The sequence below is a fragment of the Triticum aestivum genome, chromosome 7A (assembly GCF_018294505.1).
Source record: "Triticum aestivum cultivar Chinese Spring chromosome 7A, IWGSC CS RefSeq v2.1, whole genome shotgun sequence".
Taxonomy (NCBI): Eukaryota; Viridiplantae; Streptophyta; class Magnoliopsida; order Poales; family Poaceae; genus Triticum; species Triticum aestivum.
Genome location: NC_057812.1, coordinates 610262980 through 610277505, shown reverse-complemented (window position 1 = coordinate 610277505; position 14526 = coordinate 610262980).

Sequence of the window (14526 nt, the reverse complement as noted above, 5' to 3'; positions counted from 1 at the left end):
TGTCACCTGCACTATATAAAGAGGTGGGGGTCGGCGGCTCGCACCACGAGGTTCGTCGCAACACCATACACCCCACCTAATCCCCTACCAATCTAGGGTTAGTGCAGTGCTGATGGGAAGCACCACAACCACTACTCTCTGCCATCACCGCCACCATGGCCGGCACCAGGAGCTCCTCGAGCCACAAGGAAAAGATAATACCTACCACCACTACTACCGGAATCCCCATGCCCACTGGAACAACAGATTCTATCACCTCCGTCCGGTGAAGAGTGTGCATCTAGAGATTTTAGGACTAATTATGGAGTGAAGCAAAAAAATGCATTGGAAAGATGCAAGCCACCATCTCTCTCCTCTTTAATTACCCAACCCACAATGAGCTAAGTGCATGTAGAAATTAAGAAAACCATGTGTAGATTGTTATTGGTCTTGATTACTATGTGATGAGAGAGAAGCATTTTTTTCTACTTTAAAGTGCATTGGAAAAATAAAAGTACACTCTTTTATGGACAAATTTTGAAGCCAAACGTACACTCTTCACCGGATGGAGGGAGACAGGGAGTAGGTGTCTAGACCATGTATGAGTGTGGCTGTGGCCGGCCATCCTCTCAGTCTCATGCAATTTGGTCAGCCTTTTCGGTCCCTCTTCCCCTCAAAGCTAATTTTAAAAAGAGATAATTCATTCACTCATACCTCATGCTATAATTTGTATGTTTTTTTCTATATCGTGTCGAGCACGCTCTGATGTCAATTTCCGTGGCTTTCTAATTGTGCATAATTCAAGAGTGTATAACATATAAATCTTGTGTTTCCCTTATGCCTTTCTAGGACCTGTTTGGAACACGGGATAAGAACAAAGAAACATGAACAGAAAAATTGCAGGAATTCGAAGACATGTCTTGGAGATCCATGTATGAATTCAAAAAGCGGGACAATATGGGGCGTGTTTGGTTGTCTGCATAGAGCCCAACCAGGCCCGCACGGGACAAAATTGGTCGTTTGTTACCTGCATTCACTGTTTGGTCTACATAGCACGAACTTTAAAGCACCTTCCAGTCAGGCCCGATGGCAATGGCCGATTAGGTCGTTTCCCCTCAACTGCACTCGGGGGAAGCAGGGGAGGGGAAGGCAACGCCGAGCTCATGCGACCACGGAGATGGGTGTATGGATACGTTTCGGAGGACCTTGGAGGGGTGTGCTTTGGATGATTTGGGATATGTGGGTGATCCTTTCACCTGGTGTAACAATTGGCACAAAGTAGAAGGCTACATATGGGAGAGACTGAAGGAAATATGCCCTAGAGGCAATAATAAAGTTGTTATTTATACTTCCTTATATCATGATAAATGTTTATTATTCATGCTAGAATTGTATTAACCGGAAACTTGATACATGTGTGAATACATAGACAAAACAAAGTGTCCCTAGTATGCCTCTACTTGACTAGCTCGTTAATCAAAGATGGTTAAGTTTCTTGACCATAGACATGTGTTGTCATTTGATGAACAAGATCACATCATTAGGAGAATGATGTGATGGGCAAGACCCATCTCGTTAGCTCAGCATAATGATCGTTAAGTTTTATTTCTATTGCTTTCTTCATGACTTATACATATTCCTTTGACTATGAGATTATGCAACTCCCGAATACTTGAGAAACACCTTGTGTGCTATCAAACGTCACAACGTAACTGGCTGATTATAAAGATGCTCTACAGGTGTCTCCAAAGGTGTTTGTTGGGTTGGCATAGATCGAGATTAGGATTTGTCACTCCGAGTATCGGAGAGGTATCTCTGGGCCCTCTGGTAGTGCACATCATGATAATCCTGTTGGGGAACACAGTAATTTCAAAAAAATTCCTACTCATGCTTGCACTCAGTGTTGATTAATTTTAATGCATGTTCATGAGTGTTGTCGCTCTCTAGCTAGTCTCTTCCCAGTCTTTTTCTAGCTTTCACTTGTACTAAGCGGGAATACTTCTTGTGCATCCACTTCCATAAACCCCAAAAGTTATTCCATATGAGTCCACCATACCTTCATATATGTGGTATCTACCTGCCGTTCCAAGTAAATTTGTATGTGCCAAACTCTAAACCTTCAAATGAAATTCTGTTTTGTATGCTCGAATAACTCATGTATTAACTAGGGCTGTCTATATCTTCCATACTAGGTGGGTTATTCTCAAGAGGAGTGGACTCCGCTCCACATTCATGAGAAAATGGTTGGTAACCGGGATGCCCAGTCCCTTGCTTAAATTAAAATAATTGAAAACAAAACTCCCCAGGATTGTTGTTAGTTGGAGGCACCCGTTGTTTCGGACAAGCCGTGGGTTGATGTTTGTTGGTGGTAGGAGGAGTATAAACTTTACCATTCTATTTGGAAACCGCATATAATGTGTGTAGCATGGAAGATATCGAGATCTCTCGGTTGTTATGTTAACAATTAAAGTATACCACTCAAAATATTATTCATCTTTATTTCAAAATCGAGCTTTGGCACCTCTACAAATCCCCGCTTCCCTCTGAGAAGGGACTATCTATTTACTTTTATGTTGAGTCATCATCCTCTTATTAAAAAGCACCAGTTGGGGAGCACCGCTGTTATTTGCATGTATTAGTATTAGTTTACATTGAGCAGGACCGTGACTGGATCTCTTTTACCATGAATTATAATGTTTAGTCAGTCCTTGATCTTCAGAGGTGCTCTGCATTTATGTTTTGCGGTCTCAGAAAGGGCTAGCGAGATACCATCTTATTATATCATATTATGATTGTTTTAAGAAAGTGTTGTCATCCGAGATTTACCATTATTGCTCGCTAGTTGATTATGCCATTGATATGAGTAAACATGAGACCTAAATATTATTATGAATATGGTTAGTACATAATCTTTGCTGAAAACTTGAATGCTGGCTTTACATATTTACAACAACAAGATCAAACAGAGTTTGTAATTTTTTTTCTTTATCACTTTCAGTTTGTCAACTGAATTGCTTGAGGACAAGCAACGGTTTAAGCTTGGGGGAGTTGATACGTCTCCATCGTATCTACTTTTCCAAACACTTTTGACCTTGTTTTGGACTCTAACTTGCATGATTTGAATGGAACTAACCCGGACTGATGCTGTTTTCAGCAGAATTGCTATGGTGTTATTTTTGTGCAGAAACAAAAGTTCTCGGAATGATCTGAAACTTCACGGAGAATATTTTTGGAATATATAAAAAATACTGGCGAAAGAATCAACACTAGGGGCCCACACCCTGTCCACGAGGGTGGGGGCGCGGGGGGCGCCCCCCTGTCTCATGGGCCCCCTGAGGCTCCATCGATCTCAACTCTGACTCTATATATTCATGTTCGGGAAGAAAAAAAATCAAAGAGAAGGATTCATTGCGTTTTATGATACGTAGCCGCTGTCAAGCCCTAATCTCTCTTGGGAGGGCTGATCTGGAGTCCGTTCGGGGCTCCAGAGAGGGGAATCCGTCGCCATCGTCATCATCAACCTTCCTCCATCACCAATTCCATGATGCCCACCGCCGTGCGTGAGTAATTCCATCGTAGGCTTGCTGAATGGTGATGGGTTGGATGAGATTTATCATGTAATCGAGTTAGTTTTGTTAGGGTTTGATTCCTAATATCCACTATGTTTTGAGATTGATGTTGCTATGACTTTGCTATGCTTAATGCTTGTCACTAGGGCCCGAGTGCCATGATTTCAGATCTGAACCTATTATGTTTCCATGAATACATGTGAGTTCTTGATCCTATTTTGCAAGTCAATAGTCACCTACTATGTGTTATGATCCGGTAACCCCGAAGTGACAATAATCGGGACCATCTCCGGTGATGACTATAGTTTGAGGAGTTCATGTATTCACTAAGTGTTAATGCTTTGTTCCGATACTCTATTAAAAGGAGGCCTTAATATCCCTTAGTTTCCAATAGGACCTCGCTGCCATGGGAGGGTAGGACAAAAGACGTCATGCAAGTTCTTTTCCATAAGCACGTATAACTATATTCAGAATACATGCCTACATTACATTGATGAACTAGAGCTAGTTCTGTGTCACCCTATGTTATAACTGTTGCATGAGGAATCACATCCGACATAATTATCCATCACTGATCCATTGCCTAAGAGCTTTTCACGTATTGATCTTTGCTTAGTTACTTTTCCGTTGCCACTGTTACAATCACTACAAAACCAATAATGTTACTTTTGCCACCGTTACCATTACTTTCATATTACTTTGCTACTAAATACTTTGCTGCAGAAATTAAGTCTTTCAAGTGCGGTTGAATTGACAACTCAACTATTAATACTTGAGAATATTCTTTGGCTCCCCTTGTGTCGAATCAATAAATTTGGGTTGAATACTCTACCCTCGAAAACTGTTGCGATCCCCTATTGAGGGAGTCCTGGATTAGGGGGTCTCCGGACAGTCGGGCTATATCCTTTGGCCGGACTATTGGACTATGATGATACGAGATTAAAGACTTCGTCCCATGTCCGGATGGGACTCTACTTGGCGTGGAAGGTAAGCTAGGCAATACAGATATGTATATCTCCTCCTTTGTAACCGACCTTGTGTAACCCTAGCCCCCTCCGGTGTCTATATAAACCGGAGGGTTTTAGTCCATAGGACAACATACAATCACACCGTAGGCTAGCTTCTAGGGTTTAGCCTCTTTGATCTCGTGGTAGATCAACTCTTGTAATACTCATATCATCAAGAACAATCAAGCAGGACGTAGGGTATTACCTCCATCAAGAGGGCCCGAACCTGGGTAAACATCATGTCCCCTGCCTCCTGTTACCATCCGCCTTAGACGCACAGTTCGGGACCCCCTACCCGAGATCCGCCAGTTTTGACACCGACACCTATACTTGTGGGTTATCACCCGGACATGCCCTGGGGTTTTCCCCGGCACGCGAAGGGAGGTGGGGGATGGATATCACTGACACCCTCGAGGAAGGAATGGTAGCACCCGCAGGTGTCACCGCATCGGAGCCGAAGAACCGGCAAGGATTTCTCCCGCACTCCAATCCCCACCGCCCAACGGACCAGAGCCGACCAGCCAGACCGCCTCCCACCACCATGCGCCATCGCGGTTGCGCCGCCACCCACGCCACCTCATTGCGAACACCAACGCGAGGCCAAGAGGACCAGAGGGAAGTGCCTCGCGGAGGGAGAAGCAACACTGAAGCCGAACGGGAGGGAACCACCTCCACCGCCATCGTGCGGGAGGCCAGAACCTCCGGCACCGTCGCGGTAGACGTCCGGACGCGGCAGTAGGGCATGCCAGGCCACCCCTGGCCCAGGCAGGCCCAAAACGGGTCGCTAAGCCCCGCCGACATGCTGTAGCAAGCCGGCGATGGCGCCGCCAGCACCCTGCCGCTCATCGCCTCTCCCCCGCCTCCCGGAAGCCACGAAGCAGACCCACCCAGCCGCCAGCCCGCCCAAGCCTAGATGGGGCCTGAAGGGCCTAGATCTGGGTCGAGCGGGCGCCGCCGCGTCGCCCTGCCGCCAACGGCGAGGCCGCCGTCCAAGAGTCCGCCCCCGCTCACGCCAGGAACCCCTGGCGCCGCGCTAGACCACCGTCGCCTAGAAACACCGCCCGGGGTCGCCCCGTCCCGTGTCGGTGGAAACCCTAGAGGGGAAAGGCCAGGGGGCCGCCGCCACCAGCGTCGCCTGAGCCAGGCCTATAGCGGGCGCTGCCGCCGGCGGCGGGGAGGAAGGGGGAGGGAGAGGTGCGCGGGGGAGGTGGTTGGTCGCGACCGGGGCAACTTTTGTCCCGAAACAAAGAACTTGCATGACATCTTTTGTCCTACCCTCCTGTGGCAGCGGGGTCCTAATGGAAACTATGGGATATTAAGGCCTCCTTTTAATAGAGAACCGGAACAAAGCATTAGCACTTAGTAAATACATGAACTACCCAAACTACAGTAATCACCGAAAGAATCCCAATTATTCTCACCTTGGGGTATTGCGGATCATAACTCGTAATAGGTGTCTGATAACCCACAAGTATAGGGGATCGCAATAGTTTTCGAGGGTAGAGTATTCAACCCAAATTTATTGATTCGACACAAGGGGAGCCAAAGAATATTCTCAAGTATTAGCAGCTGAGTTGTCAATTCAACCACACCTGGATAACTTAATATCTGCAGCAAAGTATTTAGTAGCAAAGTAATATGATAGTAGTGGTAACGATAGCGAAAGTAACGGTAGCAAAAGTAATATTTTTGTTGTTTTGTAGTGATTGTAACAATAGCAACGGAAAAGTAAATAAGGAAAAACAATATATGGAAAGCTCGTAGGCATTGGATCGGTGATGGAGAATTATGCTGGATGCGGTTCATCATGTAACAGTCATAACATAGGGTGACACAGAACTAGGTCAAATTCATCAATGTAATGTAGGCATGTATTCCAAATATAGTCATAAGTGCTTATGGAAAAGAACTTGCATGACATCTTTTGTCCTACCCTTCCGTGGCTGTGGGGTCATAGCGGAAACTAAGGGATATTAAGGCCTCCTTTTAATAGAGTACCGGACCAAAGCATTAACACATAGTGAATACATGAACTCCTCAAACTACGGTCATCACCGGGAGTGGTCTCGATTATTGTCACTTTAGGGTTGCCGGATCATAACACATAGTAGGTGAATATAGACTTGCAAGATAGGATCAATAACTCTCATATATTGATGAAAACATAATAGGTCCATATCTGAAATCATGGCACTCGGGCCCTAGTGACAAGCATTAAGCACAACAAAGTCATAGCAACATCAAACTCAGAACATAGTGGATACTAGGGATCAAACCCTAACAAAACTAACTCGATTACATGATAAATCTCATCCAACCCATCATCGTCCAGCAAGCCTATGATGGAATTACTCACGCACGGCGGTGAGCATCATGAAATTGGTGATGGAGGAAGGTTGATGATGACGATGGCGGCGGATTCCCCTCTCTGGAGCCCCGAACGGAGTCCAGACCAGCCCTCCCGAGAGAGTTTAGGGCTTGGCGTCGGATCCGTATCATAAAACGCGATGAATCCTTCTCTCTGATTTTTTCCTCCCCGAAAATGAATATATGGAGTTAGGTTTGTGGTCGGTGGAGCGTCAGGGGGCCCACGAGGCAGGGGCGCGCCCAGGGGGCAGGCGCGCCCCCACCCTCGTGGACAGGTGGAGGCCCCCCTGACGTGGATTCTTCTTCCAGTATTTTTTATATATTCCAAAATAATTCTCCATTGATTTTCAGTTCATTCCGAGAACTTTTATTTTTGCACAAAAATAACACCATGGCAATTCTGCTGAAAACAGCGCCAGTCCGGGTTAGTTCCATTCAAATCATGCAAGTTAGAGTCCAAAACAAGGGCAAAAGTGTTTGGAAAAGTAGATACGATGGAGACTTATCAACTCCCCCAAGCTTAAACCTTTGCTTGTCCTCAAGCAATTCAGTTGATAAATATGTAAAGCGAGCATTCAAGTTTTCAGCAAAGATTATGAACTAACCATATGCATAATAACATTTAGGTCTCATGTTTACTCATATCAATGACATAATCAACTAGCGAGCAATAATAATAAATCTCGGATGACAACACTTTTTCAAAACAATCATGATATGATATAACAGGATGGTATCTGGCTAGCCCTTTCTGAGACCGCAAAACATAAATGCAGAGCACCTTTAAAGATCAAGGACTGACTAAACATTGTAATTCATGGTAAAAGAGATCCAATCAAGTCACACTCAATGTAAACTAACAGTAATGAATTCAAATGACAGTGGTGCTCTCCAACTGGTGCTTTTTAATAAGAAGATGATGACTCAGCATAAAACTAAATAGATAGGCCCTTCGCAGAGGGAAGCAGGGATTTGTAGAGGTGCTAGAGCTCTGTTTTGAAATAGATATGAATAATATTTTGAGAGGTATACGTTCATTGTCAACATAACAACCGAGAGATGGCGATATCTTCCATGCTACACACATTATAGGCGGTTCCCAAACAGAATGGTAAAGTTTATACTACCCCTCCACCAACAAGCATCAATCCATGGCTTGCTCGAAACAACGAGTGCCTCCAACTAACAACAGTCCCAGGGGAGTTTTGTTTGCAGTTATTTTGATTTGATTTGCATAAAGCATGGGACTGGGCATCCCGGTGACCAGCCATTTTCTCGTGAGTGAGGAGCGGAGTCCACTCCTTTTGAGAATAACCCACCTAACATGGAAGATACGGACAACCCTAGTTGATACATGAGCTATTCGAGCATACAAAACAAAATGTTTATTTGAAGGTTTAGAGTTTGGCACATACAAATTTACTTGGAACGACAGGTAGATACCGTATATAGGTAGGTACGGTGGACTCATATGGAACAACTTTGGGGTTTATGGAATTGGATGCACAAGCAGTATTCCCGCTTAGTACAAGTGAAGGCTAGCAAAAGACTGGGAAGCGACCAGCTAGAGAGCGAAAACAGTCATGAACATGCATTAAAATTAATCAACACCGAATGCAAGCATGAGTAGGATATAATGCACCATGAACATAAATATCGTAGAGGCCATGTTGATTTTGTTTCAACTACATGCGTGAACATGTGCCAAGTCAAGCCACTCGAATCGTTCAAAAGAGGATACCACCCTATCATACCACATCACAACCATTTTGATAGCATGTTGGCACGCAAGGTAAACCATTATAAGCTCCTAGATAATTAAGCATGGCATAAGCAACTATAATCTCTAATTGTCATTGCAAACATGTTTATTCATAATAGGCTAAATCAGGAACGATGAACTAATCATATTTACAAAAGCAAGAGCGGTCGAGTTCATACCAGCTTTTCTCATCTCAATAAGTTCATCATATAATCATCATTATTGCCTTTCACTTGCACAACCGAATAGTGTGGATAATAATAATAGTGCACGTGCATTGGACTAAGTTGGAATTTGCAAGCATTCAATTGAAGAGAGAAGACAAGGTAATACGGGCTCTTTGTTAGATCAACAATAATGCATATGAGAGCCACTCAATCATTTTAATCATGGCCTAAGTTGGTCTATGGCCACGGCTGGCCTGGCGGATATCCAAAGTCGTAGTTGGGATCGTACTGAGATACAGCGGCTATTGCATCTTCGGCTGCAGCGTGGAGGCGAGCTGTCTCAGTCCTCCTCTCATACTCGTTCGCCTCTTTCTTGGTTATGACATATCTCCCTTTTGCCTGAAAGTCAAAGAAAGTAGGAGCAGGGAGAGCGACGTGATAGGTGCGTCGTCTGTCAAAGATTAGTCAATAATGGAGGAACTGATCATTCCTCTCAACAAACTGATGACAAACCATAGCATCACAATCTAGATAAGAGGGAGGCAACTCAATATCATGTCCACGTATGGGTATCTCAAGAAAGTTAGCTATACGGGTTGCATAAATTCCACCAAAGAAAGCTCCATGAATATGGTTATTATGCAACCTATGTGCAACGATAGCCCCCAAGTTGTATTGTTTATCTCCTAAAACAATGCTTCTGAGAATGCTAAGATCAGGCACACACATGTGACATGCTTCATCTTTACCATTAATGCATCTACCTATGAAGAGAGCAAAATAATGTATAGCAGGAAAATGAATGCTCCCTATGGTAGCTTGCGTCACATCTCTAGACTCCCCCACAGTTATACTAGTAAGAAAATCTCTAAATTTAGACTTGCGAGGTTCACTAACATCACCCCACTATGGGAGTTTACAAGCAGTGCTAAAATCTTCTAAGTCCATGGTATAAGATTTATCATAAAGATCGAACATGACAGTTTGAGAATTGCATGATGATGAAAATTTAAACCTTCTCACAAATGAATCAGTTAAATAGAGGTATTGGCGGCACTTATCTGCCTTGAAGCTCTCAAGATCAGCATTACGCACATAAGCTTCAAATTCCTCCTTGATTCCCGCTCGAACCATAAAGTCCTCTGACGGCTGATACGTCCATTTTGCATCATGCTTTTATATCGATATTTATTGCATTATGGGCTGTTATTACACATTATGTCACAATACTTATGCCTATTCTCTCTTATTTTACAAGGTTTACATGAAGAGGGAGAATGCTGGCAGTTGGAATTCTGGGCTGGAAAAGGAGCAAATATTAGAGACCTATTCTGCACATCTCCAAAAGTCCTGAAACTTCATGGGAGCACGTTTCAGAATATATAAAAAATATTTAGCGCAGGAAGTACCAGAGGGGGGCCACCCATCAGCCTCGAGGGTGGGGGGCGCGCCCTACCCACCTGGGCGTGCCCCCTGCCTCGTGGGCCCCCTGGTGGCCCTCCGATGCCCATCTTCTGCTATATGGAGTCTTTCGTGGAGAAAAAAAATAAGAAGCAAGCTTTCGGGACGAGACTCCGCCGCCACAAGGCGGAACCTTGGCGGAACCAATCTCGGGCTCTGGCGGAGCTATTCTGCTGGGGAAACTTCCCTCCGGGAGGGGGAAATCATCACCATCGTCATCACCAACGATCCTCTCACCGGGAGGGGGTCAATCTCCATCAACATCTTCACCAGCACCATCTCCTCTCAAACCCTAGTTCATCTCTTGTGTCCAATATTGTATCCAAACCTCAGATTGGTACCTGTGGGTTGCTAGTAGTGTTGATTACTCCTTGTAGTTCATGCTAGTTGGTTTACTTGGTGGAAGATCATATGTTCAGATCCATTATGCATATTAATACCCCTCTGATTATGAACATGAATATGCTTTGTGAGTAGTTACGTTTGTTCCTGAGGACATGGGAGAAGTCTTGCTATTAGTAGTCATGTGAATTTGGTATTCGTTCGATATTTTGATGAGATGTATGTTGTCATCCCTCTAGTGGTGTCATGTGAACGTCGACTACATGACACTTCACCATTGTTTGGGCCTAGAGGGAGGCATTGGGAAGTAATAAGTAGATGATGGGTTGCTAGAGTGACAGAATCTTCAACCCTAGTTTATGCGTTGCTTCGTAAGGGGCTGATTTGGATCCATATGTTTCTTGCTATGGTTAGGTTTACCTTAATACTTCTGTTGTAGTTGCGGATGCTTGCAATAGGGGTTAATCATAAGTGGGATGCTTGTCCAAGTAAGGACAGTACCCAAGCATCGGTCCACCCACATATCAGATTATCAAAGTATCGAACGCAAATCATATAATCATGATGGAAACTAGCTTGACGATAATTCCCATGTGACCTCGGGAGCGCTTTACATCATATAAGAGTTTGTCCAGGCTTGTCCTTTGCTACAAAAAGGATTGGGCCATATTACTGCACCTTATTTACTTTTACTACTTGATACTCGTTACAAATTACCTTATCACAAAACTATCTGTTACCGACACTTTCAGTGCTTGCAGAGAATACCTTGCTGAAAACCGCTTATCATTTCCTTCTGCTCCTCGTTGGGTTAGACACTCTTACTTATAGAAAGGACTATGATAGATCCCCTATACTTGTGTGTCATCAAGACTCTTCTCTGGCGCCGTTGCCGGGGAGTGAAGCGCCTTTGGTAGGTGGAATTTGGTAAGGAAAAATTTATATAGTGTGCTGAAATTTACTGTCACTTGTTACTATGGAACATAATCCTTTGAGGGGCTTGTTCAGGGTATCTTCACCTCGACTGGTAGAGCAAATAGTTTCTCCTCAACGTACTCAACCTACTGAAAATGAAAATGTTTACTTTGAAATTCCTTCGGGTATGATAGAGAAACTGCTAGCTAATCCTTTTGCAGGAGATGGAACATTGCATCCCGACTTACACTTAATCTATGTGGATGAAGTTTGTGGATTATTTAAGCTTGCAGGTATGCCCGATGATGTTATTAAGAAGAAGGTCTTCCTTTTAACTTTGAAGGGAGATGCATTGACATGGTATAGGCTATGTGATGATATGGGATCATGGGACTACAGACGGTTGAAATTGGAATTCCATCAGAAGTTTTATCCTATGCATCTTGTTCATCGTGATCATAATTATATATATAATTTTTGGCCTCGCGAAGGAGAAAGCATTGCTCAAGCTTGGGGGAGGCTTAAGTCAATGTTATATTCATGCCCCAATCATGAGCTCTCAAGAGAAATGATTATTCAAAAAATTTATGCTCGGCTTTCTGACAACAATCGCTCCATGCTCGACACTTCTTGTACTGGTTCCTTTATGATGAATACTATTGAATACATATGGAATTTATTGGAGAGAATTAAACGCAACTCTGAAGATTGGGATCTCGACGAAGGTAAGGAGTCAGGTATAACACCTAAGTTTGATTGTGTTAAATCTTTTATGGATACTGATGTTTACCGTAAATTTAGTACTAAATATGGACTTGACTCTGAGATAGTAGCTTCTTTCTGTGAATCTTTTGCTACTCATGTTGATCTCCCCAAGGAGAAGTGGTTTAAATATAATCCTCCCATTGAAGTAAAAGTAGTTGCACCTATTAAAGTTGAAGAAAAGACTATCACTTATAATGATCCTATTGTTCCTACTGCTTATGTTGAGAAACCACCTTTCCCTGTTAGAATAAAGAATCATGCTAAAGCTTCAACTATGGTCAACAAAAGTAATATTAAGACACCTAAACCCCTTGAGCAAGTTAAAGTTGAACATAATGTTGCTATGGTTAAAGATTTCTGGGCCGATAATATTGATGGGAAGGTTATTTACTTCTGTGATGAGACTGCTAGAATTGCTAAACCCGATGCTAAAGATAAACATAGACCTGTCGTAGGCATGCCTGTTATTTCTGTTAAAATAGGAGATCATTGTTATCATGGCTTGTGTGATGTGGGTGCAAGTGCTAGTGCAATACCTATTTCCTTATACAAAGAATTTATGCATGATATTGCACCGACGGAAATAGAAGGTATTGATGTTACCATTAAGCTTGCTAATAGAGATACTATTTCACCAATTGGGATTGTTAGAGACGTTGAAGTCTTGTGTGGGAAAGCTAAATATCCTGCTGATTTTCTTGTTCTTGGTTCCCCTCAAGATAGCTTTTGTCCCATTATATTTGGTAGACCCTTCTTGAATAATGTCAATGCTAAGATAGACTGCAATAAGGATATTGTCTCTGCTGGTTTAGGGGATATATCTCATGAGTTTAATTTTTCTAAATTTCGTAGACAACCCCATGATAAATAATTGCCTAGTAAAGATGAAATTATTGGTCTTGCTTCTATTGCCATACCTCCTACTGATCCATTAGAACAATATTTGCTAGACCATGAAAATGATATGTTCATGAATGAAAGAAGGGAAATAGATGAAGTATTCTTTAAACAGGGACCTATTCTGAAACACAACTTGCCTGTTGAAATCCTAGGGGATCCTCCTCCACCCAAGGGTGATCCCGTGTTTGAGCTTAAACAATTACCTGATACTCTTAAATATGCTTATCTTGATGAAAAGAAAATATATCATGTTATTATTAGTGCTAACCTTTCATAGAAGGAGGAAGAGAAATTATTGAAAACTCTGAAGAAGCACCGTGCTGCTATTGGATATACTCTTGATGATCTTAAGGGAATTAGTCCCACTCTATGTCAACACAAAATAAATTTGGAGGAAGACGCCAAACCAGTTATTGATCATCAACGATGGCTGAATCCTAAGATGAAAGAAGTGGTAAGAAAAGAAATACTAAAGCTCCTTGAGGCAGGTATAATTTATCCCGTTGCTGATAGTTAGTGGGTAAGTCATGTTCATTGTGTCCCCAAGAAGGGAGGTATTACTGTTGTTCCTAATGATAAAGATGAATTGATCCCGCAAAGAATTATTATGGGTTATAGGATGGTAATTGATTTCCGCAAATTAAATAAGGCTAGTAAAAAAGATCATTACCGTTTTCCTTTTATTGATCAAATTCTAGAAAGATTATCCAAACACACACATTTTTGCTTTCTAGATGGTTACTCTGGCTTCTCTCAAATACCTGTGTCAGCTGATGATCAATCAAAGACCACTTTTACTTGCCCTTACGGTACTTTTGCTTATAGACGTATACCTTTTGGTTTATGTAATGCACCTGCTAACTCTCAAAGATGCATGATGGCTATATTCTATGACTTTTGTGAAAAGATATGTGAGGTTTTCATGGATGATTTCTCTGTTTATGGATCCTCTTTTGATGATTGCTTGAGCAACCTTGATCGAGTTTTGCAGAGATGTGAAGAAACTAATCTTGTTCTGAATTGGGAGAAATGCCACTTTATGGTTAATGAAGGTATTGTCTTGGGGCATAAAATTTCTGAAAGAGGTATTGAAGTTGATAAAGCTAAAGTTGATGCTATTGAAAATATGCCATGCCCCAAGGACATTAAAGGTATAAGAAGCTTCCTCGGTCAAGCCGGTTTTTATAGGAGGTTCATTAAGGACTTCACAAAAATTTCTCGGCCTCTGACTAATCTATTACAAAAAGATATTCCTTTTGTCTTTGATGATGATTGTGTAGAAGCATTTGAAA